Source organism: Lygodium microphyllum, chromosome 15, assembly GCF_053477565.2.
Source record: "Lygodium microphyllum isolate KBCC chromosome 15, Lygodium_microphyllum_v1.1.10, whole genome shotgun sequence".
Taxonomy (NCBI): Eukaryota; Viridiplantae; Streptophyta; class Polypodiopsida; order Schizaeales; family Lygodiaceae; genus Lygodium; species Lygodium microphyllum.
This window is the reverse complement of record NC_141149.1, coordinates 110,972,073-110,998,887: the sequence shown is the minus strand read 5'-3', so window position 1 is coordinate 110,998,887 and position 26,815 is coordinate 110,972,073.

Sequence of the window (26,815 nt, the reverse complement as noted above, 5' to 3'; positions counted from 1 at the left end):
GTTCTTGCTTGTCACAATACCTGATTCTTCAGATATATTTCGTACTGCAATGATGAGTGTTTATCCTCCTAAAGATGGATTTAAATGCTCCAACATACAGAGTGCGTTGCTATAAAAGAAGTGAGAAATGGAGCCCCAAGAGGAACACCAAGGAAAAGGGAATTCTCTTGCAAGAAAATCTATCTTGTAACATCAACAAGCTTTTATTTCATTCTTTTGATCATCAAAAGAAAGAAAACAACAATTCTTCACGCAGCATCATAGTAGATATCTCCCACGGATTTGATAGAATCAACCATATTCTTTAATATCTTCATAAAATTCTTCAATAGAACAAAGAACACAAAGGAATACACCATCTTTGAATGAAAATCAATCACATATTATTCATCTTCAATATCTTCATAGTTCTCTCTCTCAATCTCTCATATATAGTTACACTGTTTTGATAGAATTGACTATCTCTGACTCTCTCTCTCTCTCCCTATCAATAGTATATCATATTCTCACTACAATACTCTCATAATAACACTCAATAATACTTCTTAGGTCGTGGATACACCTCCCAAGAGGTATGTCTGATATGAAGAGTCACCAAAGCCACTACAGTGTCTTTTCACAGCTCACTAATGTCACTGTTACTTAGTCTTCTCTTCAGTCTTCAGCAGCTGTTTCTTCCACTTGTTTTAGCTCTTTTGATGAACTTAGATTCATCCTTTCTAAAGGTCAGAAAAATTTCCCAAAGTCACACATACATTCTATAGAACACCTGCAGAAGGTCTACAAAACAGTCACAGTACAGCACCAGAACAGCTACAGTACAGTTACAGTACAGAGACAGAGCAGAGACAAAGGCTCTACAGAAGGTTATCAAAACCTCATAACTCATACTCAAACCATTCCAAACTCTCAAAAACTATTCAATAAGCTTTCACAAGATCTCAATATTCATCAATCATCAATCCATGCTTCATACAGAAGACAATCAGAACAAAAAAGAAGCTATACATAAGGTATACAGAACCAATCAGAATCTATCAGAACATCACAGAACCTTATATCTCCACTGAGAATCATCATGAACTTCCAAAACATAATCAATATCATCCAAAACACTCTCAAATACTTCCCTTACAAATCATACATCACTCTAAATCCATCAAAAATCAATCATTCAATCCTCAAAAACAACAAAAATCAGTCAAAAATTCAGTCTTTTTCCACTCTCAACATATCCCCACACTTAGAAAGGAAGCATCCTCGCGACCTAAGGAAAAGAAGAATATAAGTTCACTAAAGAGCTCAATTTTATCTTTCAGAGTCTCTTCAATAATCTTGCTAAAACACGACCCCAACTTATCACCTGTATCTGAGAGAAAAAATACTATTAAAGGAAAACTCCATTATTCATTAACTCATCGGATTAATCATTTAAAAACCATAACAAATTTTTAAAGGATATAAGATGTTCTCTTCAGCTTTCCACCATAGGCTTTCCATCCACCAGCAATCTTTTGAAAAGAGCTCTCGAACAAGTTATTCCCAATCAACACGAACTCATCACATACAATTAATACAACACATACACAAACACTAACACAACCATTTGAATGACACCTCCAAAAAGAGATATATCATTAAGAATTATCCAAGATACATTGCAAAGGCATCAATGAAGATGATCCCTTTTAAAGGCTTGGTGGTTTTCGGAAGCGATCCATGGAGAAGGATTCGTCTACAAATGTCTTGGGAGGATTTTGAAAGAACTGCAAGCAGCACATCCTTTCTAGCAAGTCAAGGTATCTGCTAGGGAGATATAGGGCATGAAAATACAGGACATCCAAATGGTGGGAGTCAATATTCACATTGACATTCATACAAAGTTTTGGAATGGCCTTTTGATCATTATGGGAATGTCTATGCATGTATGCTATATACCAAGCAAAATGAGCTGTCAATCTCACCGAAGGATCCAGAGATTGTGAATATTGGTGAGCAAAATGAATATAGTTCTGGTATGCTTGAATGGCAGTTGTCCAATCCCCTGGAATAATTGGCCAGTTTATCTGAGGTCCTGTAAGAGAATCACTCAAACTCCATCCTCTTCTTCTGGGAATTTGCTGATCAAACCCGTCATATTCACTAACCAACTGAGGGGGTTGAGAGATAGAAGTGGCAGGAGATGGAAGTGGAATAAGTAAAAGTGGATGAAGAGATGGGTAGGAAAAATCATAAAAGGAGGAATAGGTAAAAGAAGGAGTGGCTGAAAATTTTAGGGAATCAGTTAGGAAGGGTGTTAATTGATAAATAGGAAATGTAGAAGATACATGAATGGATGGAGAAGGACATGGTGGAGAAGGGGAAAATACTCTATCTTCGATAAAAGAGCAATATGTAAAGATGGGAATTTGAGGAAAAGATTGAGGTTGGAAAAGAAGGGGTAAGATGGCTATGGAATTGGTTTGATAGAGGAAAAGATATATATCATAACGGTGAGCCATTTGTTGGTAATACAGTAGGCTAGGAACAGAGGGATCTAAGATAGATCTTCTCTGATAGGCATAAAAAAAGGTGGAATCAAATGGATTATTTTTGGAAAGGTGAGCTAAGAGATCTACCCTCAGTTGGTTAGTGCTCTGTACATAGGTAGAAGCTGTGTTCTATCGTTGATTCATGACCACAGAATCAATCATGGAGTGCCAGGAATTATCAGGGCAAGTAGCCACTTTTGAGGAGTAACTCTAGAACATGTCATCTATTCGCAACTCCAAATAATTGACATACAAGAGAGCTTGTAAAACCACATCTCCTACATACTAGGCCATATCCACTTCATCTAGAATCAACAAGTCTCCCCGTAGATACATATATGAGAGCAACATGGTATTTGTCATGACAGAATCTTCAAACACCATACGGACCACTTTTGTCAGTAACTCAGGAGATCAAGCCCCACTCCAACCATCCTCTGGAAGAGAAAGATCCATCGTTGAAAGCTTCATGTAAAAGGCCAACTTTTGCAATTGATAGTGGATAAAGAAAGAATGGTCTGGAGGAACATATTCTTGGAAATGCTCAAATGTAGACCATAGCAGATCCATCCTGGACTGCAATCGTTCCACCTTATCTTGGAAGAGAGGACACAAGGTAGCCTGTCTCTAGAGAACTGCCAAGTCCTGCTGTGAGAGAGAAGGGATCAAGGGAACATTAGGGCTTGGAGGAACAGACCGTGACTGTGCCAGCTGGTCTTGCAACTGTTTGATTTGGGAAGTTTGTGACTCCACTGTGTCATTAGCAGTCTGTAAGGCTGAAAGTTTTACATCTAAGAGAGTTTGAAACTCTTGCGCTTCTTTGGACATCCTCTCCTTCTCCTCTGAGATTCTAGTGACCTCTGATTGAGCTTCTGTTAAACTGAATCTTCAAAGAAAATATCTAATCTCTTTGGGTTTCAATCAGTTGGGTTTGTTGCTCCATCTGCTTAAACAGATCTGCCAGGGTGTCCTTAGCAGAGGCTAAGTCGGATGTTGCCTTATGCAACTGGTCCTTAGACTGCATCAGTTCTTCATAAAAGGAAGCATACAATTGTTGAACACAGGCTGTCACTGGCAGTTCAATGGAACTTTGAATATCTTTACATAGGAATGGAATGGCATCTCCCGATACTAGATTATTCAGTGAAGGGACTGATATGTCCAAGGAACCCTCTCTATGTGCTCTGAATATGGTGTTACAGGTGAGATAAGCAGGGAGATCACTGCTAGATGTAGCAGGAATTGTCACTGAAGGAAGAACTGAAGGAGCTTTATTTTCTACCCGCTTCAAGCGTTTGCGCTGTATGACCAAGGGAGGAGAAGAATCCAGATCCTCTATATCAATTGGTTCTGACTCATCTGAAGGTGGAGGAGGAGGTACTGGATCAGATGGAGGAGGTGGAGGCACACTCTTCTTTAAACCTGAGTAGGTCAAGAAGGCAGACAGGTAGGATCCATATGTGACATTTGTAACATTGCCCCTGGTTACTTTAACGAAATGTTGATCCATCTTAGTGAGTAGGTAAGTGCTCCAATCAATAGCTACTCCTTTTAACGCCATCCTTGAAGTTGTAAAGAGCTCTTTGGACAAGTAATGGGAAGGCGTTTTTGCAGGCATAAACCTGTCTTGGAGAAACTAGCGGCGGAGGAGGAGGAGGGAGAGGGGGAGGACGGCGGCGGTGTGGTAGAGGCATGGGAGGAGATGTTGAGGGTGGGCGGCGTTGGCGGAGCCCGCGGCTGCAGGAGGGGAGGAGCCTCGGTGGGGCGCAGAACCGGGGCTGCAGACGGAGGCCGACGGACGGAGAGGAGGTGCACTGTGGGGCGGTGCGAGCGGAGTTACAGTGTCGGGGTTGCAGAGTTGAGTCGGGACACGGGCGGAGTGGAGCCGGGGCGAGCGGAGGTGAGCTGGGGCGCGCGGAGTTCGACGGCGGCAGACGCCGAGGGGAGGAAGGAGTGGGAGGAGGGTGGAGGGGAAGGAGGGAGGCAGAGGAGGGAAGGGAGGAGAGGAAGAAGAGAGGGAGCGAAAGGGAGGGGCAAGAAGAAGAGAGGGAGGGGAAGGGAGGGGCAGGAGAAGCAAAAGGTGGGGGAGGGTCGGGGAGAGAGAAAGAGGGGAAGGAGAGAGAAAGAAGAAAGAAGAAGAAGAAGAAGAGAGAGGAAAGAGAGAGAGAGGGGGGTGGATGGTTGGGACACGGGGGGAGGTGCCCGTTGGGGGGTTTTTGAAAATAAATAAATAAATAAATAAATTAAGAGAGAGAAAAGAGAGGAAAAGGGTAAAAAAATTTGCGGTGGTGGAACCCGACGGGGCGGGGACGTCGACCCGCAAGTTGCAGACGCGACGGGGGCATCTCGAGACACGGAAAAACAAAAACGCACGTGTTCACGCGCAAGGCAAGGCACGCGAGAACACGAAAAAACAAAGAAAAATTAATAACTCATATACCATTCGTTAAAACGAAAATCCGAAAAAAGGAAAAACAGGCCGAGAAAGGAGGGAAAAATGATGGAAAAGTAAGACGGGGTGTCTGTAGGAAAATGAGGGCATTCACATGGGAAAAATGCAAAAAAAACAGGCCCGAAAACACATATGGGGATTAATATCGAAAATTTCGCTCGTCAGAATGCAGGGCGGAAAGAAGGAAAAAGGTTCAAAAGAACGTGTCCAACAACCTTGTTATGTCAAAACACAGTTTCGACTGAGATAGGATGCGTTCACATGGGAAAAATGGAAAAATGACACACGAAAACAAGGTCGGAAATTAATAACAAAAAATTGGTTCACCGGAACAGAGGGTAGAAAAAAGGAAAAATGGGCAAGGGAAGGGGTTGCACAAGGCTGTCACATGAAAACTTAGGTCCGGGGGAATTAGGAGGGGTGCACATGCAAAAAACACAAAAAATGGACCCAAAAACACATGGAAAAAGTAATAACTAAAAATCCGGCGGGCAAAATAGGGGGAGAAAGAAGAAAAAATGTGAGGAAAGGACGGAACACGGCTTTCACATAGAAAAATTGTGAAAAATAAGCACGTAAAAGACTCGAAAACCTGCAAAAAATAATAACGGATGAACCATACATCGAAATGACACAGAGTAAAAAGGAAAAATATCAGGGAGAAAGGGTAGGACAGGCCTGACTCATCAAATCAGAGTTCTGAAGTAAGCAAGATGCGTTCACATGGAAAACTGTCCAATTTATGGGAATTACTGCAAAAATTAATAACTTGAGAATCGTCTGTCGGAACAGGGGTCGGTAAAAAGGAAAAATGGTTAGTTCAAAGGGATGAATAGGGCTATAAGTTTGGATTGGAATTTTGGTGAACGTAGGGTGCGTTCACATGGAAGGATAGCAAAATCAGAAATGAAGAAAAACTGCAAGGGAACGGTCCCAAGGGTGGGTTGAAAATGGACAAGTGGGTGGGGAAGGGATCCCATCAGGGTAAAAGTAGGGCAAGCATAGATGCATTATCAGGTTAAGGAAAATGCAGAGGGGTATGCAACGTAGACGCGCAGGGATGCATCCCCACACTTAAAACCTTAACGGATAGGGTTGACTGAGCAACTTGGACCTAGTACCACACAACAGACCAACGGCTAATGTCCCCACACTTAAAACATGACCGTCACTGACAACAGAAGGTGTAGGGTTAGAAAAACTTGGCCCATGTTGTCGAGAATAAAGGTTGATTGTCGATGGCACGTCCACTGTCGTTGTCGGCTGCAGGAGGTACCAAGGTATCTTCACAGCACACATCCTTCATGGCAGGGGCCACGCGGCAGCACCCAGGGAGATAGCTGATTGAAGGAATCGCAGGAAATTCGTCGATGATGAAGAATATTGCACTCAACTCACGGTCAGTCAACTAGAATGAAAGAGCAGTCACTCACCCCATGACTGATATTACTCGAGGAAATCAAGATGAAAACCCAGAGCTCACACCCGGTTTAGGAATCGACAAAGGAATGGTGCCAAGGGAGTATGCTAGGGTGCACAATTGATGGTGCATCAGTGCGTCCAACCCGTCTGGCATAGGTGCAAGGAGAAAGGCCAGGGAGCCTTGTAGTGCAGTGTATAGAACAGAATGATGTGTCATGTGTTGATGGCAGAAACCCAGCCCATGGGTGCATAGGGAAACGGGAACGTACCTGACTCCAAAGGTCGTAACGTCCCTCAATCCTCACCTCTCGATAATTGATTGAAGAAACTCCAGTCACACTCAGCCCACCCTCTGTCTCACGCTCTGTTGAAAGATACAGAGGGCAGCCATGTCCTGAAACCCGTTGATGTAATCCTCACGGTCACTTGTGTAAAGATTGTATGCCTTGTGCGCATTTGATGGTGCAATGGTGCAACCCGCCCTGTGCCAGCATACAGTGCAAGAAGGAAGGCCAGGGAGCCTTATAGTGCAGTGCATAAGAACAAGTCGTGCTTTGTGCATTGAGAGGCCCATCCCATGCGTGCAACACTCCGTTCACACTTCTCACCTCTCATTTGATTGGAAAGGAAAGACTGTGGTCACTCACCCCACCCTCTGTCTCACTCTCTGATAGATACAGAGGGCAGCCCATACTCACATCCCCATCCTGTTAGAATGAAAGCTCACATCACTCAAGGGGTTGGAGGTAAAGATCATATCGTCGGTTGGTGTCATCAGGATCTTGAAGCCGAGGCATACCCAGGGAGGCAGCCTACAAATCCCGTACTTCAATGATTGGTAAAAAGAGTCGTTTGTTAAGAAGGGCAGACGGATTGATATTGTAGAGACAGCGCACCAAGGGAGGTGGCTTCAAATTACTTGCTGAAGAGGTTCTATTGGAGAGTTAGCTATCCTGAACTGCGGGGTGTTACCACCTTTTCCACAGTCAGCTTCTCGCCCAAGGGTATTTCCACCTTTTCTTAGAACGAGGCCTATTATGACAGGGAATTTCTTCCTTTTCTCTCATAACAGTTTCGTTTATTTTGTTTGTTTTTTTTTTCTTTTTTTTCCTTTTATTTTTTAAATTATTTTTTTTCATTTTTTTTAAAATAAAGAAAATGGTAGAAATACCATATATCAGGACCAACCTCGCCACCGTTGTTGGATCAGACGAGAAGAGAACAATGTCGGTTTGAGATGGTTTTGCAAGGGGGTAGCAGAACGAGACCGCCTCATGAGGAGAATCATAATGGCTATCAGAAGCATGACAAGAAGGACAGTGCGACACCCAAAAGGGAAAGGGTAGGTCGACTGTAATTGTCAAGATCCCCAGGGAGGGAAGTACTTCTTCAGGCGATATCCATTAATCAGGAAAGGATCACCAGAGGCATCAACGGTCTACACCTGAACAGAGCCGTTAGGATTGACGGCCAGTAATTGGTACGGGCCCATCCACTGTTGTTGGAGCTTGCCAGGAAACTTGCCAAATCTCGAATCATAGGCTAGAACAAGATCACCTTCTTTGAACTCCTTATGCTTGATGAAACTGTCATGATAGGCCTTGCGTCGCGCTTGAGTGGTTTCCATGCACTGTAGGGCCATCCGCCAGATCTCATCCAAGCATTCCAAGTGCAGGAGACGATGTTGCAGTGACTCACTATCTTCAAGCGTTCTTTAAATGCCACTCGCAAGGAGGGCAATTCCAGCTCAACAGGAAAGACAGCTTCCATACCATACACTAGCTGAAAAGGGGTCTGTCCTGTAGCTGCCTTATGGGAGGTTCTGTACGCCCAAAGGGCCTCTATAAGTCAATCGTCCTAGTCGCGACAATGTGCGGCAATCGTTCTTGTCAAAATCGAGCAAAGAATGCGATTGGTGACTTCAACTTGGCCATTGGCTCTGGGGTAATAGGGAGTGGACTTATGATGGTGGATCTTATACAGTTCCGTCAGCTCCACCATGATTTTGTTAAGGAAATGAGTACCTCTATCACTTACCAACTGATGGAACCTAGAACGGGCCGGCACTTGCTCGTGCACTAGCCAGACCTCTATCTCACGTGCTCAACAACCCCACGGCCTCGCGGCCAGGAGCATTGATGACACATACATTGCCTTCCTAAATGTCTTGCATTTGTATTATGTCGTTTGTAGTCCACTCTTCTCTCACCCACTACTCCTCAGAGGGAGTCCCTTACACATTGCCTAATGGCACGAAGCATAAACATAGGGGGTCCTCCAACGGCTGAGTGCTGCCACCCCTCTGCGACTCTCCTACACCTTGGGGATTGGCCCCTCGATGCGTCGCTCAACATATAAACATGTCGCACAAAATCCACTCAAGGTACCATCTAATCGTATATAGGAATGTACCATTGCCCTTACTTCTCTTTTCCCCAGACCCCACGACTAGCCTATGGCTTAGGGTGTCTTGTCTCTCACTCAACGTGGGTCAAGGTCCTAATGAAAGCAATTGCTGTGCATCCAGGATTTCTGATACCTTTAAACATTTCCATGATTTATGCATAGTCTGGATGCCAAGTGCTCAAACAATTATAAAATCAATATTGTGCACATATGGAAAACATCCTTTCAATGATTTTCAACTACCGTTCTTATGCGGCGTTGCACAAACCTAGCACCGAGGAAACCCTCGTGCTACTAGGCCCTTATTTTATAATTATTCACCGACCTATATGGCATGTAAACAAAAGCCATCAATCTTTTCATCATTTTACTCCACATTTAGACACATTTTAACCAGTCTATCCTCCCATCGATCAAATGCTGCATTGTTGTATAGATTTATAAGGCATTTGCCATCATTTTATGTGTAGAAACCGGAAAAAGATGCACTAGAACAAGAAGGTGGGGTTGAACTGAGGAAAATCCTCATGCTTCAGTCTCCACAAACATTCACAAACATTGTTCATAATTTTCATTAATTTTCCGCACCCAAAATGCATTTTTTCTCTATTTTTTGTGATTTTCCTATATTTTCCTTGTATTTTCCCTTATTTTCTGCATTACTTAATTACTGAAAATTCAAAATAGGTTATGGGCTGTTACCCTTAGTTCCTTCTTGCAGCAAAAATGAAAATTTAGTTGGTGTTCCTATTGATTCTTCCATTTTCATACCCAAAAACATCATTTTCCCTTGATTTTCCATATTTTACGTGTTTTAGTGCATTATTTTGAGCCACAAGATGCATATTTTTCTAATTTTCTGATTATGATCAACAAGTACTCATGGAAAACAGCAACACAAACAATTTTTAGCCCACATGAACAACATTTCATCAATCAAAAGCCATGAAATCTCAAATTTCCTTTGAAAAAATTGAATTACCGCTTATTTGCGTGTTTCGGGTTTCATGTCCATGGCTGCAAATCTGAAAAACAGCAGGACTTCATGCTCATGACGATCACAAATCACCATTTCCAGCCCGTAGAGCAATCCGATCCATGCCGGACAAGCCTCCACCATTCTTTCTTCTTCCTTCCTCTTCCCACATGAACTTGCCTTTAGAAGAGAGAGAGGGAGGAGAGAGAAAGACTGAAATCAGAGATCTTCAAAGAGACCATCATTGCGCGAGCGAAGGGCGGCGATAGAGTCAGCATCCAGAGGGAAATGAATGCCCATGATCATTTGCATGGGTTGCATTGATGCTGGAGATTGAAGATCCACCCATAGAGCGCAATTTTCGGGCGCAGATGGCGCAATCTCTCCTCACGTTTTCTTCTCCTCTATTGCATGAAACTTTCATGCCACATTAAAAGTTAGGCTCCCAAAGGTCACTTGCCCATTTTGGCCAAATTTTGTCCACCCCTTCAAATCTTGCCCAACTTCTTGGCCATTTCCCCGTCAGGACTCGGAATCGAGCTCTGAAAAATCCTGGGCGTCCGGCTTAGCATCATGCATTGGCCAGTAGCTCGTGTCAATCCGCACGACTGTTTGGAAAATTATAAAAAATCAACAAGTGTCGCTCGGGCACCTTTAAAGCACTTTGACGCTTAAAATCGTCCTAGATCGAGCCGCCGCCTTTGACGTTGAATATTTTTCCCTTGATATTCATAATTTTTAGCTATTTTTAAGCACTTTCCGGCACCAAAATTCCGCTCTCATTGGCGATCACGGGATAGGGCGACTCAGCCCGTGAAATCCACGAACATATCTGCACATAAACAACCAAAGAAGCATCAAACTGATACAAAACAAATATATAATAAAACCCAGCACAATGCTCCCCCTACCCCTGGACAGAACCAAGGCATGACATCCACAAGGAGTAGGCCTAGCATCATCTAATAGAAGATCCGAAGCGAGTCACTGACCAACTGCTCCAACACAGCCAAACTAAAAACGTATCAAAGAGGTTGCCCTAAATGGTAGTCTGAACGACTTACCAACTAAGGACAACACAACTAGGAGCTCCTACAAGGCGAGGACTCCTATAGCCTGATCAAGGAGTATTGTCTTTCAGTACATGTCTTCTTTTAGGATTTTTATTTTATCAACATACTTGGGCATGTAAAAAGGAGGGAGCTGAGCGTAGTGACCCAAGGAGAACAGGGCATCGGCCTCAGGACCTGTCTCGGCACCCAAGAACCTACCAAGCCCTCGCAAGGCGACACTTAATCCTTTTCTAACACTCACTTTTATTTTCGCTCCAACCTTCCTTGTTTTGTCATCATCTCTTTTTTTTCCCCAGCAATAAGCCACCCCTAGGAAGACAAGGTATCGGCCCCGGGTCTGACTCGTCCCCAGGAACCTACCAGGCCTTCGCAAGGCAATGATCAACTGCCTATACATTTCATTTCATTTCTTTTCTTTGATAGGGGTTAGAACCCCTTTTTACACACCTTCGTATTTATATTCATCTTTTAGGATGTTCAGGGTTTCTTGGCATCATTATTATTATCTTCTGGCAGGCTTCTCTAACTGTCTCACTACTAACAAGAACTCCTAGAATGGCTGCCTAGCAGGCTAGCAGAACAGGACCACTAGGACTTCCTTCTAAAACAGGTCTTTCGATGCCTGACAATGTCTGTACAGGAGACAATGACTACTCCGACCTCCCTCAAATATACTTAGCCTAAACCTGGGACTTCATGCCTTGGTTGCCGGTCCCCAACAAAAATATATCCCCTTGACAAGTACAAATACACATATAACATGAAAGAAAGGTACTCGTAAAGGAGAGATATCACTTGGATTGGCCACAAGAAGCTTCCATCGCAGTAAAGGCTCCTCCAGGCTCCACCAACCTTCACGAACACGAAACCTGTCCAGCACAACACTTAAAACAAAAACCTGATTAAACGCACCCGCACTAGACAGGGAAATGGCCCTCTTGGCCTAATGAAGTGAAACACTTCACTACAAAACTAAATCGGCCCTCTTGGCCTAATGAAATCAAACATGACTACGCATAACATCCTCCTGGAAACAACTTATGATAGACATCAAAGCATACCATTCTCAGGGGAACAGAGGCTCGTAGCCCTAAACTAGGTGCATTAAATTATGACCCATCCCTCTTGCGTATATCGCAAGAGGTGTTTGCATCACATGTCGTCTAATCAGTCTGTGGGTCTAAGATAATAAAGGCAGATGAGTCTCGCTTACCCTCTGCATTACCCAGATCAACCATCGTCTGCCATAGAGGGCATGTTCAGAAAGCATACCCCACAAACGACCAGGTCCTGTCTCACCATCAATAGATATATCGGGACAAGGGCCACAATTAAAGAAGAGGTCTTCTTCATACGCAAAATTAGCCAATGAATCGGCAAACTGATTCCAATTTTGTGGAATCAGCTGAAAAGACACTCTATCAAATTCGTCTAGCAGGGCTATGGCAATATGATGGTACATGCAAAGGATGGGGTTTCGTACCATGTATGTCCCATTGAGTTGATTTAAAACCAACTGAGAGTCCCCTTTCACCAATAACTGGCGGATACCACCCTTCTTTGCAATATTTAAACCCATAATCAGGGCTTTGTATTCTGCCATATTATTGGTAAAATTCACCCCGAGATAAGCAGCTAACTTCATGACAATACGTCGTCGGGGGTCTCGGATGACAACTCCTACACTTCCTTTTTTGCATGCACCCTTGGACGCCCCATTAAAGTACAAGGTATACGTCCATAAAGGATTTACATATCCCGCCATCCTGAACTCTACTCGTAATTATGGTAATCGAAATTCAGCATATTCAACAGGTGGACTGTAGGCTCCATCCCTCCATCATCATTGAATTCAACAGGGATGCTCGTCAAAATTTGTAGGCAGTGATGGCAGAAGACCTTGATTTCCCAAATAAATGTCCCGCCTTCTTGCTCAGTCACCTTATATCCTTTGCTCCACCAAATGAGCTTTCCCTGGTGATACCGCTGTTCTAAATATGGGTGTTCTAAATAAGGGATCAAACGACCCATCAACCTCTATCACGATTTCCTTGCAGATATTTGATCGATCTCGCCTAGACTTGCAAGGCAGTCATAGTATTAGTGCAATCAGAAATAATAAGGTTTAGCCTTATTAAGATTAACCTTATTTTTAAATTCTATCCCCTCAAGGTCGGCTAACAAAACTGTGGATTTATTCTTTCCTATTCTAACGATCCTATAGGGCCCATCCCATTTGGGCTCTAGCTTGCCTGTAAATAATTCACGTCATGCATCATAATACAGAACAAGCTGTCCTTTCTTGAAGGTGTATTTCTTGGCTTTAAGGTCGTGTAGCTGCTTCATTCGGCGCTTCGCCACTTCTTGGTGCAATAAGCTCTGTAGTTTAAGCTCATCTAAATGTGACAGTGTCGTCAAGCGCTCAAAAAGTGCGTCTTCATCACTCAAAGAATGATTGATGGCAAACCGAATAGTCGGCAGCTCAATCTCTAAAGGCAAGACACACTCCTCCCCATATACTAACTTGAACGGGGTATGGCCAGTGGCTCATTTGAAGGTCGTATTATAGGCCCACACTGCCACGTATAACTTTTTATCCCAATCCCGTTTCTTTTCCGATACAATTTTGGACAGGATGCCCACAAGCTGCTTGTTGGTGCTTTCAACTTGCCCATTGGCTTGCAGGTTATATGGGGTTGTCTTGTTATGCTTGATTTGCCACATCTCTGTCAAACCTTTGATCACCTTATTCAGAAAATGGGTTCCGCGGTCCGACATTAATTCTTTCGGCGGACCAAACTGGCATATTATCTGCTCTAAAAGGAAACTAGCAGTTTCTTTAGCATCATCTTTCCTTGTTGCACGTGCTTCTGACCACTTTGTGAAGTAGTCAGTTGCTACAATGATGTACCTCTTTTGCGTAGTCGACGATGGAGTAATAGGACCCACAAAGTCTATTCCCCACTTCTCAAATGGAAGTATCGCCATAATAGGGGTGAGTGGTCGTTTCCTATTCTCTCGACTATCATGTCGTTGACAAATATCGCATCTCTTAACATACCCAAATGCATCCTGGAAGATGGCAGGCCACCAATAACCTGCTCTTAAAGCCTTTTGTGCTGTAAGCCGTCCTGCAAAATGGCCACCACAAGCAGAATCATGGCACTCTTCCAAAATGAATGGCACCTCATCAGGCATCACACACCGGTGATATATGTCATCAACCCCTTGCCGATATAATGTACCTGCGATCAAGGCAAACTTTAACGCTTGCTGCTTAATTTTCCTTCTCTCAGCTTTAGATAGTTCGGATCCCGCCTCTCTTGTCGATAAATAATGCGTTATTGCAGCATACCAAGAGGGAATAGATGCTGTATCTATTTTAAATAACAACTCCATGTCACTACCTTCAGCCACAGATTCTTTCGGCTCCCCAAAGTCCACAAGACATTCCACGATGCCTTGTAACCTTGGTGGCTTACTACGGATTTCATAATCAAATTCCTGCAAAGTGATCAACCACTTTGCTAGACGATCAGGTGGCTGTAGCTTATTCATCAATAATCGAAGTCCCTCCGCCTTCGTATAAAGCATGACTTTCTCATAGAGAATGTAATGCCTGAATTTCTTGGTCCCAAAGACCATCGCTAGACACAACTTCTCCATGTAGGTATAATTGATTTCGGATACCCCCAGCTTCCGGCTAGCAAAAGCAATCGGGTGGTACCACTTCTCTTCCCAAATTTGGGCTAAACAGCAGCTGATACTATACATGGTGGCTGCCAAAAATATATAGAACACCTCACCTCTTTTAGGTGCTTTTAAAACGGGCGCTCTTGCTAGCTCCTGTTTCACATCCTCGAATGCTACCTTACAAGGGTCACCCCATACAAACGAACAGCTAAATGACAATAAATTTGTAAGCGGCAACGTTCTTTCTGCCAAGGCATTTATGAATCTATGGTAATAACCAACCGAAGACAGAAAGCCATGAACTTCTTTCGGAGTGCGTGGTGGACCCATGGCAACTATAACTTTGACCTTCTCGGGGTCTGTCGCAATTCCTACCGAACTGACCACATGACCTAGCAATAGCCCATAAGGTACTCCAAAAACACACTTCCGTGGGTTTAGAGCGATACAAAATTGTCTACAGCGCTCAAAACATTTTCTTAAAATTATCAACTGCCTTCCTCTCACGGTGGCGGCCCCTAAGTCATCAATAAACACCTTCAACTCTTCAGGGGATATGTCACCGAATGTCTTATCTACTGTTCGTTGCCACGAACCAGGCACATTGCATAAACCAAAGGCCATCACATGGTACGCAAAAGTACCAAATACAGTGATAAAAGTTGTTTTCAACTTGTCCTCTTCTACAATTGCCATTTGGTTGTATCCTGCAAAGCAATCCATAAACGAATATATTTCCCTACCCGCTAATTGATCCAAAATCTGGTCAATAAATGGCAACGGATAGTAGTCCTTAACTGTTTGCTTATTCAGCTCTCTAAAGTCTACACATAATCGGATTTGATTATTCTTCTTCTTTTTGATCACAAGTGGCGAACACCATTCCGTGTGTTGCACAGGAAAAATCAAACCCGCTTTCCGAAGCTTCTGTAACTCTTCAAACAGCCCGTCCCTCAGTTCGAAAGGCATACGCCTTACTTTCTGTCGTACCGGACGACTGCCCTCTTTCAACGGAATTGTATGAACATCAAGACTAGGAGGAATGCCTCTCACCTCATCATAACTCCATGCAAAGATATCATGGAATTCCTGGATCAAGGCCACATAGTCCTCCCTTTCTGCTGTGCTGAGCATAGAACCCAATTTGATTGGCCGTGAATTATCAGGCATACCAAGGTCTAGCTCGATAACATCTGCATCTCTTATACGATCTTGGCCCTCTATCGGCTCGTTCAAAGTGATCTGATAGATGTCCTCCGTGGTGGATCCCTCTTTGGACTCATCACTCGATGATGTCTCACTGGCAGATAAATCCTCTAATGTCTCCAATTCTGTAGAAGATAGAGGAGCTCTCTCACTCTGCGGGAACTCAGGATAAGTATCAACCACCACACGCTGGGCACCTCTACCAAATATTAGTCGACCAGCGGGTATATCTACTTGGCAGTCCGCTTGCAAGATCCAAGGTCGTTCGACTAATACTTGGTAACTTAGACGGCCTACAAAACAAATCACCCTAAAGTCCAACAGGCATTCTACATTTGCAACAGTGACAAGGACCTTAGTAATGCAGCCTTTCGGCTGTCTCAAACTATCATCTGCCATTCTGAGAATTGTGGAGGTATCTTTGTGGATCGCAAGACCCAACCTTTCCATCAGTTCAGAACTCATAATGTTAACAGATGATCCTGTGTCGACAATGGCATAATCTACTAATATTCCATCGACATAGGCTGCAACCCTTGGGCAGTGCTTCTCAGCATGCTCGAACCAGTCATCACCAACTCGCGCAATACCCAAAGGTTCTACAATATACCCGGTACGTAGGATCTTCCTAAATTCCTTGCGTACTCCTGGGGAAAGCTTAATAAGCTGTAAGAGATTCACATCCGGCTTGACTTCGCAAAGGGAGCTCACCAAATCAAATTCATGATAGTTCGATAGAGCTCGCTTTTCACGCCAAACCATCCGCTCTTTAGGTCGCTGAACCGGCTTTATTGCCTCTTTCTTAACTTTCACCTTCTTCTTTGGTGGTTCCTTATCGGCTTTACTTTCCACGGGCTTCAAAGGACCCCCTTCCATGGCAGGATCCAAAACTTGAGTTCCTTTGTCGCCTTGTTTAGGGTTTCCGTTGATAGGCTTATCCTTGTCGGCTTCTCTACCCTTTTGACCTCTGGTAAGAACAGCTCGCAGATTAGAGGTTTCAGCATCGTTAACGCGTACAGCCTCAATCAAACTAACCCTACTACCACTTGGTAGCTCCTCCACTGTAGTCTTTGGTTGTTGAAGTATTTGTTTAGGCTCGTCGTCTCACTGGGAATCATTTCCTTAGGCACGATGATTAACATGCCCTGGTTGCCGACTACCTCGTTGGAGGGAACTGATCTTACTCTAGCAAGTAGCTGCTAAATGGCCGGATTTTCCACAAATGTCGCACTTAACATTTGGGCAATTTCTTGGATAGTATTGCCCACCACACCATTTGCAACTAAACCTCGAAGGTGCACCCTCCTCTGGGTATCTACTTCCTATCAAATTTTATTGTTTTTTAAGGAAGTTGACATCAACGGCTATTTGCCGATATTGCTCCGTGATCATGTCGGTATAATGCTTCATCATGTCCTTAACCTCGCCAAGAACATTGGAAGCGCTCGACTCATAGCCTTGGTCATTACCATGTCGTTCCATCGGCCTAACAACTCGATTAGGCACTGGTTGTTGAGCCACAGGCACGGTATTAGAATTGACCGCCTGGCCTCCACCATTCAGAGCCATTTGACTGCCCGTAGGCATCGACATGCTAGGGGGAGCTGGTAATAAAGGGACATTTTGCATCATGTTCCCTCTCCCATTAGGGTTAGCCATCGCTATCCCTTGGCCACTACTGCCATTGGCCATCGCCATATTGTTTCCCAATACTAAACCCATATTCGAATTGCCTCGAGAAGCATAGGCTGCTTGTAGTCGGGATTCCACCTCTTGTGCTCGCGTAATGGCAGTATCTATATCCCCCAAGGGGACACTACTCAACTGCAATTGGATATTAAAGTCCAAACCATGTAGGAAATATTGCAATTGGGTAGCTGCGGGGATAGGAATAGAGGTGTCCAACTTACGGAAAACCTCTTTTATTTTCTTCGCATAAGCACGAATATCCTCACGGTCACTTGTGTAAAGATTGTATGCCTTGTGCACATTTGATGGTGCAATGGTGCATCCCGCCCTGTGCCAGCATACAGTGCAAGAAGGAAGGCCAGGGAGCCTTATAGTGCAGTGCACAAGAACAAGTCGTGCTTTGTGCATTGAGAGGCCCATCCCATGCGTGCAACACTCCATTCACACTTCTCACCTATCATTTGATTGGAAAGGAAAGACTGTGGTCACTCACCCCACCCTCTGTCTCACTCTCTGATAGATACAGAGGGCAGCCCATACTCACATCCCCATCCTGTTAGAATGAAAGCTCACATCACTCAAGGGGTTGGAGGTGAAGATCATATCGTCGGTTGGTGTCATCAGGATCTTGCAGCCGAGGCGTACCCAGGGAGGCAGCCTACAAATCCCGTACTTCAATGATTGGTAAAAAGAGTCGTTTGTTAAGAAGGGCAGACGGATTGATATTGTAGAGACAGCGCACCAAGGGAGGTGGCTTCAAATTACTTGCTGAAGAGGTTCTACTGGAGAGTTAGCTATCCTGAACTGCGGGGTGTTACCACCTTTTCCACAGTCAGCTTCTCACCCAAGGGTATTTCCACCTTTTCTTGGAACGAGGCCTGTTATGACAGGGAATTTCTTCCTTTTCTCTCATAACAGTTTCGTTTGTTTTGTTTGTTTTTTTTTATTTTTTGCTTTTTCTTTTCTTTTTTTTCCTTTTATTTTTTAAATTATTTTTTTTCATTTCTTTTTTTTAAAATAAAGAAAATGGTAGAAATACCATATATCAGGACCAACCTCGCCACCGTTGTTGGATCAGACGAGAAGAGAACAATGTCGGTTTGAGATGGTTTTGCAAGGGGGTAGCAGAACGAGACCGCCTCATGAGGAGAATCATAATGGCTATCAGAAGCATGACAAGAAGGACAGTGCGACACCCAAAAGGGAAAGGGTAGGTCGACTGTAATTGTCAAGATCCCCAGGGAGGGAAGTACTTCTTCAGGTGATATCCATTAATCAGGAAAGGATCACCAGAGGCATCAACGGTCTGCACCTGAACAGAGCTGTTAGGATTGACGGCGGCCAGTAATTGGTACGGGCCCATCCACCGTTGTTGGAGCTTGCCAGGAAACTTGCCAAATCTCGAATCATAGGCTAGAACAAGATCACCTTCTTTGAACTCCTTATGCTTGATGAAACTGTCATGATTGGCCTTGCGTCGCGCTTGAGTGGTTTCCATACACTGTAGGGTCATCTGCCAGATCTCATCCAAGCATTCCAAGTGTAGGAGACGATGTTGCAGTGACTCACTATCTCCCAAGCGTTCTTTAAATGCCACTCGCAAGGAGGGCAATTCCAGCTCAACAGGAAAGACAGCTTCCATACCATACACTAGCTGAAAAGGGGTCTGTCCTGTAGCTGCCTTATGGGAGGTTCTGTACGCCCAAAGGGCCTCTATAAGTCAATCGTCCCAGTCGCGACGATGTGCGGCAATCGTTCTTGTCAGAATCGCAAAGAATGCGATTGGTGACTTCAACTTGGCCATTGGCTCTGGGGTAATAGGGAGTGGACTTACGATGGTGGATCTTATACAGTTCCGTCAGCTCCACCATGATTTTGTTAAGGAAATGAGTACCTCTATCACTTACCAACTGATGGAACCTAGAACGGGCCGGCACTGGCTCGTGCACTAGCCGGACCTCTATCTCACGTGCTCAACAACCCCACGGCCTCGCGGCCAGGAGCATTGATGACACATACATTGCCTTCCTAAATGTCTTGCGTTTGTATTACGTCATTTGTAGTCCACTCTTCTCTCACCCACTACTCCTCAGAGGGAGTCCCTTACACATTGCCTAATGGCACGAAGCACAAACATAGGGGGTCCTCCAACGGCTGAGTGCCGCCACCCCTCTGCGACTCTCCTACACCTTGGGGATTGGCCCGTCGATGCGTTGCTCAACATATAAACATGTCGCACAAAATCCACTCAAGGTACCATCTAATCGTATACAGGAATGTACCATTGCCCTTACTTCTCTTTTCCCCAGACCCCACGACTAGCCTATGGCTTAGGGTGTCCTGTCTCTCACTCAACATGGGTCAAGGTCCTAATGAAAGCAATTGCTGTGCATCCAGGATTTTTGATACCTTTAAACATTTCCATGATTTATGCATAGTGTGGATGCCAAGTGCTCAAACAATTATAAAATCAATATTGTGCACATATGGAAAACATCCTTTCAATGATTTTCAACTACCGTTCTTATGCGGCGTTGCACAAACCTAGCACCGAGGAAACCCTCGTGCTACTAGGCCCTTATTTTATAATTATTCACCGACCTATATGGCATGTAAACAAAAGCCAGCAATCTTTTCATCATTTTACTCCACATTTAGACACATTTTAACCACTCTACCCTCCCATCGATCAAATGCTGCATTGTTGTATAGATTTATAAGGCATTTGCCATCATTTTATGTGTAGAAACCGGAAAAAGACGCACTAGAACAAGAAGGTGGGGTTGAACTGAGGAAAATCCTCATGCTTCACTCCCCACAAACATTCACAAACATTGTTCTTAATTTTCATTAATTTTTCGCACCCAAAATGCATTTTTTCTCTATTTTTTGTGATTTTCCTATATTTTCCTTGTATTTTCCCTTATTTTTTGCATTACTTAATTACTGAAAATTCAAAATAGGTTATGGGCTGTGTCCCTTAGTTCCTTCTTGCAGCAAAAATGAAAATTTAGTTGGTGTTCCTATTGATTCTTCCATTTTCATACCCAAAAACATCATTTTCCCTTGATTTTCCATATTTTACGTGCTTTAGTGTATTATTTTGAGCTAGAAGATGCATATTTTTCTAATTTTCTGATTATGATCAACAAGTACTCATGGAAAACAGCAACATAAACAATTTTTAGCTTATATGAACAACATTTCATCAATCAAAAGCCATGAAATCTCAAATTTCCTTTGAAAAAATTGAATTACCGCTTATTTGCGTGTTTCGGGTTTCATGTCCATGGCTGCAAATCTGAAAAATAGTAGCACTTCATGCTCATGACGATCACAAATCACCATTTCCAGCCCGTAGAGCAATCCGATCCATGCCGGACAAGCCTCCACCATTCTTTCTTCTTCCTTCCTCTTCCCACATGAACTTGCCTTTAGAAGAGAGAGAGGGAGGAGAGAGAAAGACTGAAATCAGAGATCTTCAAAGAGACCATCATTGTGCGAGCGAAGGGGGGCGATAGAGTCAGCATCCAGAGGGAAATGAATGCCCATGATCATTTGCATGGGTTGCATTGATGCTGGAGATTGAAGATCCACCCATAGAGCGCAATTTTCGGGCGCAGATGGCGCCATCTCTCCTCACGTTTTCTTCTCCTCTATTGCATGAAACTTTCATGCCACATTAAAAGTTGGGCTCCCAAAGGTCACTTGCCCATTTTGGCCAAATTTTGTCCACCCCTTCAAATCTTGCCCAACTTCTTGGCCATTTCCCCGTCCGGACTCGGAATCGAGCTCTGAAAAATCCTGGGCGTCCGGCTTGGCATCACGCATTGGCCAGTAGCTTGTGTCAACCCGCACGACTATCTGAAAAATTATGAAAAATCAACAAGTGTCGCTCGGGCACCTTTAAAGCACTTTGACGCTTAAAATCGTCCTAGATCGAGCCGCCGCCTTTGACGTTGAATATTTTTCCCTTGATATTCATAATTTTTAGCTATTTTTAAGCACTTTTCGGCACCAAAATTCCGCTCTCACCAACTCAAGGGGACTGCCAAAATGGGTGATAATATTCTCGTACATGAACAAGGCGACACTATTACCATCATCCCGCTTCAGGGCTTTAGTTTCACACCACTTTGTGATATAATCCGTACATACTAAGATGTATCTGTTCTGCTTCCGTCTGGTAGGTGGATCAATGGGACCCACAAAATCAATCCCCCACTTCTCAAATGGCTTTAGGGGAAGAATGGGTTGCAGTGGCATGGCACTTGTTTTGGTGGGTTTCCCCATTCGTTGACATCACATCTCTTGCAGTAATCATATGCATCCTTGATGGACCTAAAAACGGGCCGGCACTGGCTCATGCACTAGCCGGACCTCGTCACTATGCGCAAGACAACCCCTCGGCCTCGCGGCCAGGAGCGTCTATCAAAATCTCTGCCTTCCTAAACATTGCGTTTGTAATACGTTGTAGTCCAACTGATCCTAACCCAATATTGCTCCTCAGAGGGAGTCCCTTTCACATAGCCAAAAGGCTCGAAGCACATACACATGGGGTTTCTCCTACGGCTGAATGCCGTCAACCCTCTGCGACTCTCCTACACCTTAGGGATTGGCCCCTCGATGCGTCGCTCAACATTTAAACATTTCGCACAAACGTCGCTCAAGGTAACAAATGAACGTATCCAGGAATGTACCATTGTCCTCACTTGCTGTCCCCTTTATGATCCCCACGACTAGCCTACGACATAGGAACCTCACACTCTCAACGGTGGGTCACAGGCCTGCTGAAAACAATTGCTATGCATATCCAGGAGCTAACTCTGATACTGTTAATTTCCTCTAAATGATCATGCAAAGAGGTGGATGCCTAGTGCTCAAACATTTTAAAAACCAGCAGCGTGTAAGTGCAAATCATCTCTTTCATGCTTTTCTTTCTAACCGCTTTGTGCTTCGCTGCAACACCTAGCACCGAAGTGATCTTCGTGCTACTAGGTTTTAATTCTTATCATTATTATTCCGTCCTAGATGCAATGCATATAAAATCAGCAAATTATTCCTCATGCTCAGCGGCATTTAACCATTTTTTCCACAACTCTACCCTTCCCCGTTGATAGTGCATCATTGCATTCATTTCTTTCAGGGTTTCCTTGCCATTTTTATGTGGAGAAAGAAAGGAAACACGCACTACAACATATAAACAAGGCTGAACTGAAGCACAACTTCATGCCCCAGCCTTGCTATACATCAACAAACATAAATCCTATTTTTCTGTATTTTTCGTAGCCCCAAATGTATTTTTCCCCTATTTTCCATGGTGTTTTTATCATTTTTTCCCCATTTTCTTCATTTTCTTGTATTTTTTAAATTGCTGAAAATGAAAACCAGTTTGTGGGCTGTGGCCCTTAGTTCATTTGCAACAAAATTGAAAGATTAGTTGATGTGTATCGACGGTTTTCCCCATTTATACGCCCAAAACCCTTGTTTTTCCCCATTTTTCATGGTTTTCGGGTTTCTTGACATTATTTCGAGCCATGAAATGCATGTTTTTCATAATTTCTGGTTATAAACAGTAAGAACTCAGAAGAATCAGCAACATAATCAAATCTTAGTCCATATGAACGGCATTCCATCAATCAAAAGCATAAAACACTAAATTTTCTTTGTAATTTTTTAGTTTACCGCTTAAACGCGTGTTTCGGGTTTTGTGTCCATGGCTGTAGATTTGGAAAACAGCAACCCTTCATGTCCAGCAACATCACAAATCACCATTCTCAGCCCGTGGAGCAATCCGGTCCATGCCGGACAAGCCTCCATCATTCTTTCTTCTTTGCTCCTTCTTCCCACATGATCTTCCTCTTAGAAGAGAGAGAGAGAGGAGAGAGAAAGACTAGAATCAGAAATTTCAAACCAGGCCATCATTCCACGGGCGAAGGGCGGCGATATGATCAGCATACGGAGGGGATTCACTGCCAATGATCACTCGGGGGGGTTGTGTGCAGGCTGAAGATTGCAAGATCAACATGATGGCGCATTTTTCGGGCGCAGGCTGCTCACGTTTCCTTCCACGATTTCATGCATCTCCCAACTCCAAAGTTTCATGTGACATTAAATTTTTTGGGCTCCCAAGGGTCATGCCCACTTTGGCCAAAAATAAGTCCACCTTTTCAAATCTTGACCGGTTTGTGGCCTTTCCCCCGTCCGGACTCGGAATCGAGCTCTGAAAAATCCTGGGCGTCCGGCTTAGCATCCCGCATTGGCCAGTGGCTCGTGTCAACCCGCACGACTATCTGAAAAATTATGAAAAATCACCAAGTGTCGCTCGGGCACCTTTAAAGCACTTTGGCGCTTAAAATCGTCCTAGATCGAGCCGCCGCCTTTGTCATTGAATATTTTTCCCTTGATATTCATAATTTTTAGCTATTTTTAAGCACTTCCCGCCACCTAAATTCCGCTCTCATTGGCGACCACGGGATAGGGCGACTCAGCCCGTCGAATCCACGAACATATCTGCACATAAACAACCAAAGAAGCATCAAACTGATACAAAACAATTATCATCATAAAACTCAACACAATGCTTCCCCTACCCCTAGACAGAACCAAGGCATGACATCCACAAGGAGTAGGCCTAGCATCATCTAATAGAAGATCCGAAGTGAGTCACTAACCAACTGCGCCAACACAGCCAAACTAAAAAGCCTCTCAAAGAAGTTGCCCTAAGTGGTAGTCTGAACTACTGACCCACCAAGGACAACACAACTAGGAGCTCCTACAAGGCGAGGACTCCTATAGCCTGAGCAAAGGATATTTTCTTTCAGTCCATTTCTTCTTTTAGGGTTTTGATGAGATGAACATACTTGGGCATGTAAAAAGGAGGGAGCTGAGCATAGTGACCCAAGGAGAACAGGGCATCGGTCTCAGGACCTGTCTCGGCACCCAAGAACCTACCAAGCCCTCGCAAGGCGACACTTAATCCTTTTCTAACGCTCACTTTTATTTTCGCTCCAACCTTCCTTGTTTTGATATTATTTTTCCAGCAAGAAGCCACCCCTAGGAGGACAAGGTATCGGCCCCGGGGCTGACTCGTCCCCAGGAACCTACCAGGCCTTCGCAAGGCGATGATCAACTGCCTATATATTTTCATTTCTTTTCTTTTCATTGATAGGGGTTAGAACCCCTTTTTACACACCTTCGTATTTATATTCATCATTTGGGATGTTCAGGGTTTCTTGGCATCATCATTATTATCTTCTAGCAGGCTTCTCTAACTGCCTCACTACTAACAAGAACTCCTAGAACGGCTGCCTAGCAGGTTAGCAGAACAGAGCCACTAGGACTTCCTTCTAAAACAGATCTTTCAATGTCTAACAATGTCTTTACAGGAGGCAATGACTACTCCGACCTCCCTCAAACATACGTAGCCTAAACCTGGGACTTCATGCCTTGGTCGCCGGTCCCCAACAAAAAGTATCCCCTCAACAAGTACAAATACACATATAACAGGAAAGAAAGGTACTCGTAAAGGAGAAATATCACCTGGAGTGGCCACAAGAAGCTTCCATCGCAGCAAAGGCTCCTCCAGGCTCCACAAAATTCCACAACCCGCGAAACCTGTCCAGCACAACACTAAACAAAAACCCAATTAAACGCACCCGCACTAGACAGGGAAATGGCCCTCTTGGCCTAATGAAATCAGACATGACTTTGCTACAAAACTGAATCGGCCCTCTTGGCCTAATGAAATCAAACAATACTTCGCATAACATCCACCTGGGAACAACCATGATAGACATCAAAGCATACCATTCCCAGGGGAACAGGGCTTGTAGCCCTATACTAAGTGCATTAAATTATGACCTATCCCTCCTGCGTATATCGCAAGAGGTGTTCGCATCACATGTCATCGAATCAGTCTATGGGTCCGAGATAATAAAGGGAGACGAGTCTCGCTTACCCTCTGCATCACCCAAATCAACCATCGTCTGCCAAAAAGGGCATGTTCAGAAAGCATACCCCACAAACGACCAGGTCCTGTCTCACCATCAATAGATATATCGGGACAAGGGCCACAATTAAAGAAGAGGTCCTCTTCATACGCAAGATTAGCCAATGAATCGGCAAACTGATTCCAATTCCGTGGAATCAGCTGAAAAGACACTCGATCGAATTCGTCTAGCAGGGCTGTGGCAGTGTGATGGTACATACAAAGGATCGGGTTCCGCACCATGTACGTCCCATTGAGTTGATTCAAAACCAACTGAGAATCCCCTTTTATCAACAACTGGCGGATACCACCCTTCTTTGCAATATTCAAACCCATGATCAGGGCTTTGTATTCGGCCATATTATTAGTAAAATTCGCCCCGAGATAAGCAGCTAACTTCATGACAATGCGTCGTCGGGGATCGCGGATGACAACTCCTACACTTCCTTTTTTGCATGCACCCCTGGACGCCCCATCAAAGTACAAGGTGTACGTCCATAAAGGGTTCACATATCCTGCCATCCTGAACTCTACTCGTAATTATGGTAATCGAAATTCAGCATATTCAACGGGTGGACTGTAGGCTCCATCCCTCCATCATCATTGAATTCAACAGGGATGCTCGTCAAAAGTTGTAGGCAGTGATGGCAGAAGACCTTGATTTCCCAAATGAATGTCCCGCCTTCTTGCTCAATCACCTTGTATCCTTTGCTCCACCAAATGAGCTTTCCCTGATGATATCTCTGTTCTAAATATGGGTGTTCTAAATAAGGGATCAGACGACCCATCAACCTCTATCACGATTTCCTTGCAGATGTTTGATCAATCTTGCCTAGACCTGCAAGGCAGTTATAGCATTAGTACAATCAGAAGTAATAAGGTTTAATCTTATTAAGATTAACCTTATTTTTAAACTCTATCCCCTCAAGGTCAGCTAACAAAACTGTGGATTTATTCTTTCCTATTCTAACGATCTTATAGGGCCCATCCCATTTGGGTTCTAGCTTGCCTGGGAATAATTCACGTCGTGCGTCATAATACAGAACAAGCTGTCCTTTCTTGAAGGTGTATTTCTTGGCTTTGAGGTCGTGTAGCTTCTTCATTCGGCGCTTCGCCACTTCTTGGTGCAATAAGCTCTGCAACTTAAGCTCATCTAAATGTGCCAATGTCGTCAAGCGCTCAAAAAGTGCATCTTCATCGCTCAAAGAATGATTGATGGCAAACCGAATAGTCGGCAGCTCAATTTCTAGAGGCAAGACACACTCCTCCCCATATACTAACTTGAACGGGGTATGGCCAGTGGCTCGTTTGAAAGTCGTATTATAAGCCCACACTGCCACGTATAACTTTTTATCCCAATCCCGTTTCTTTTCCGAC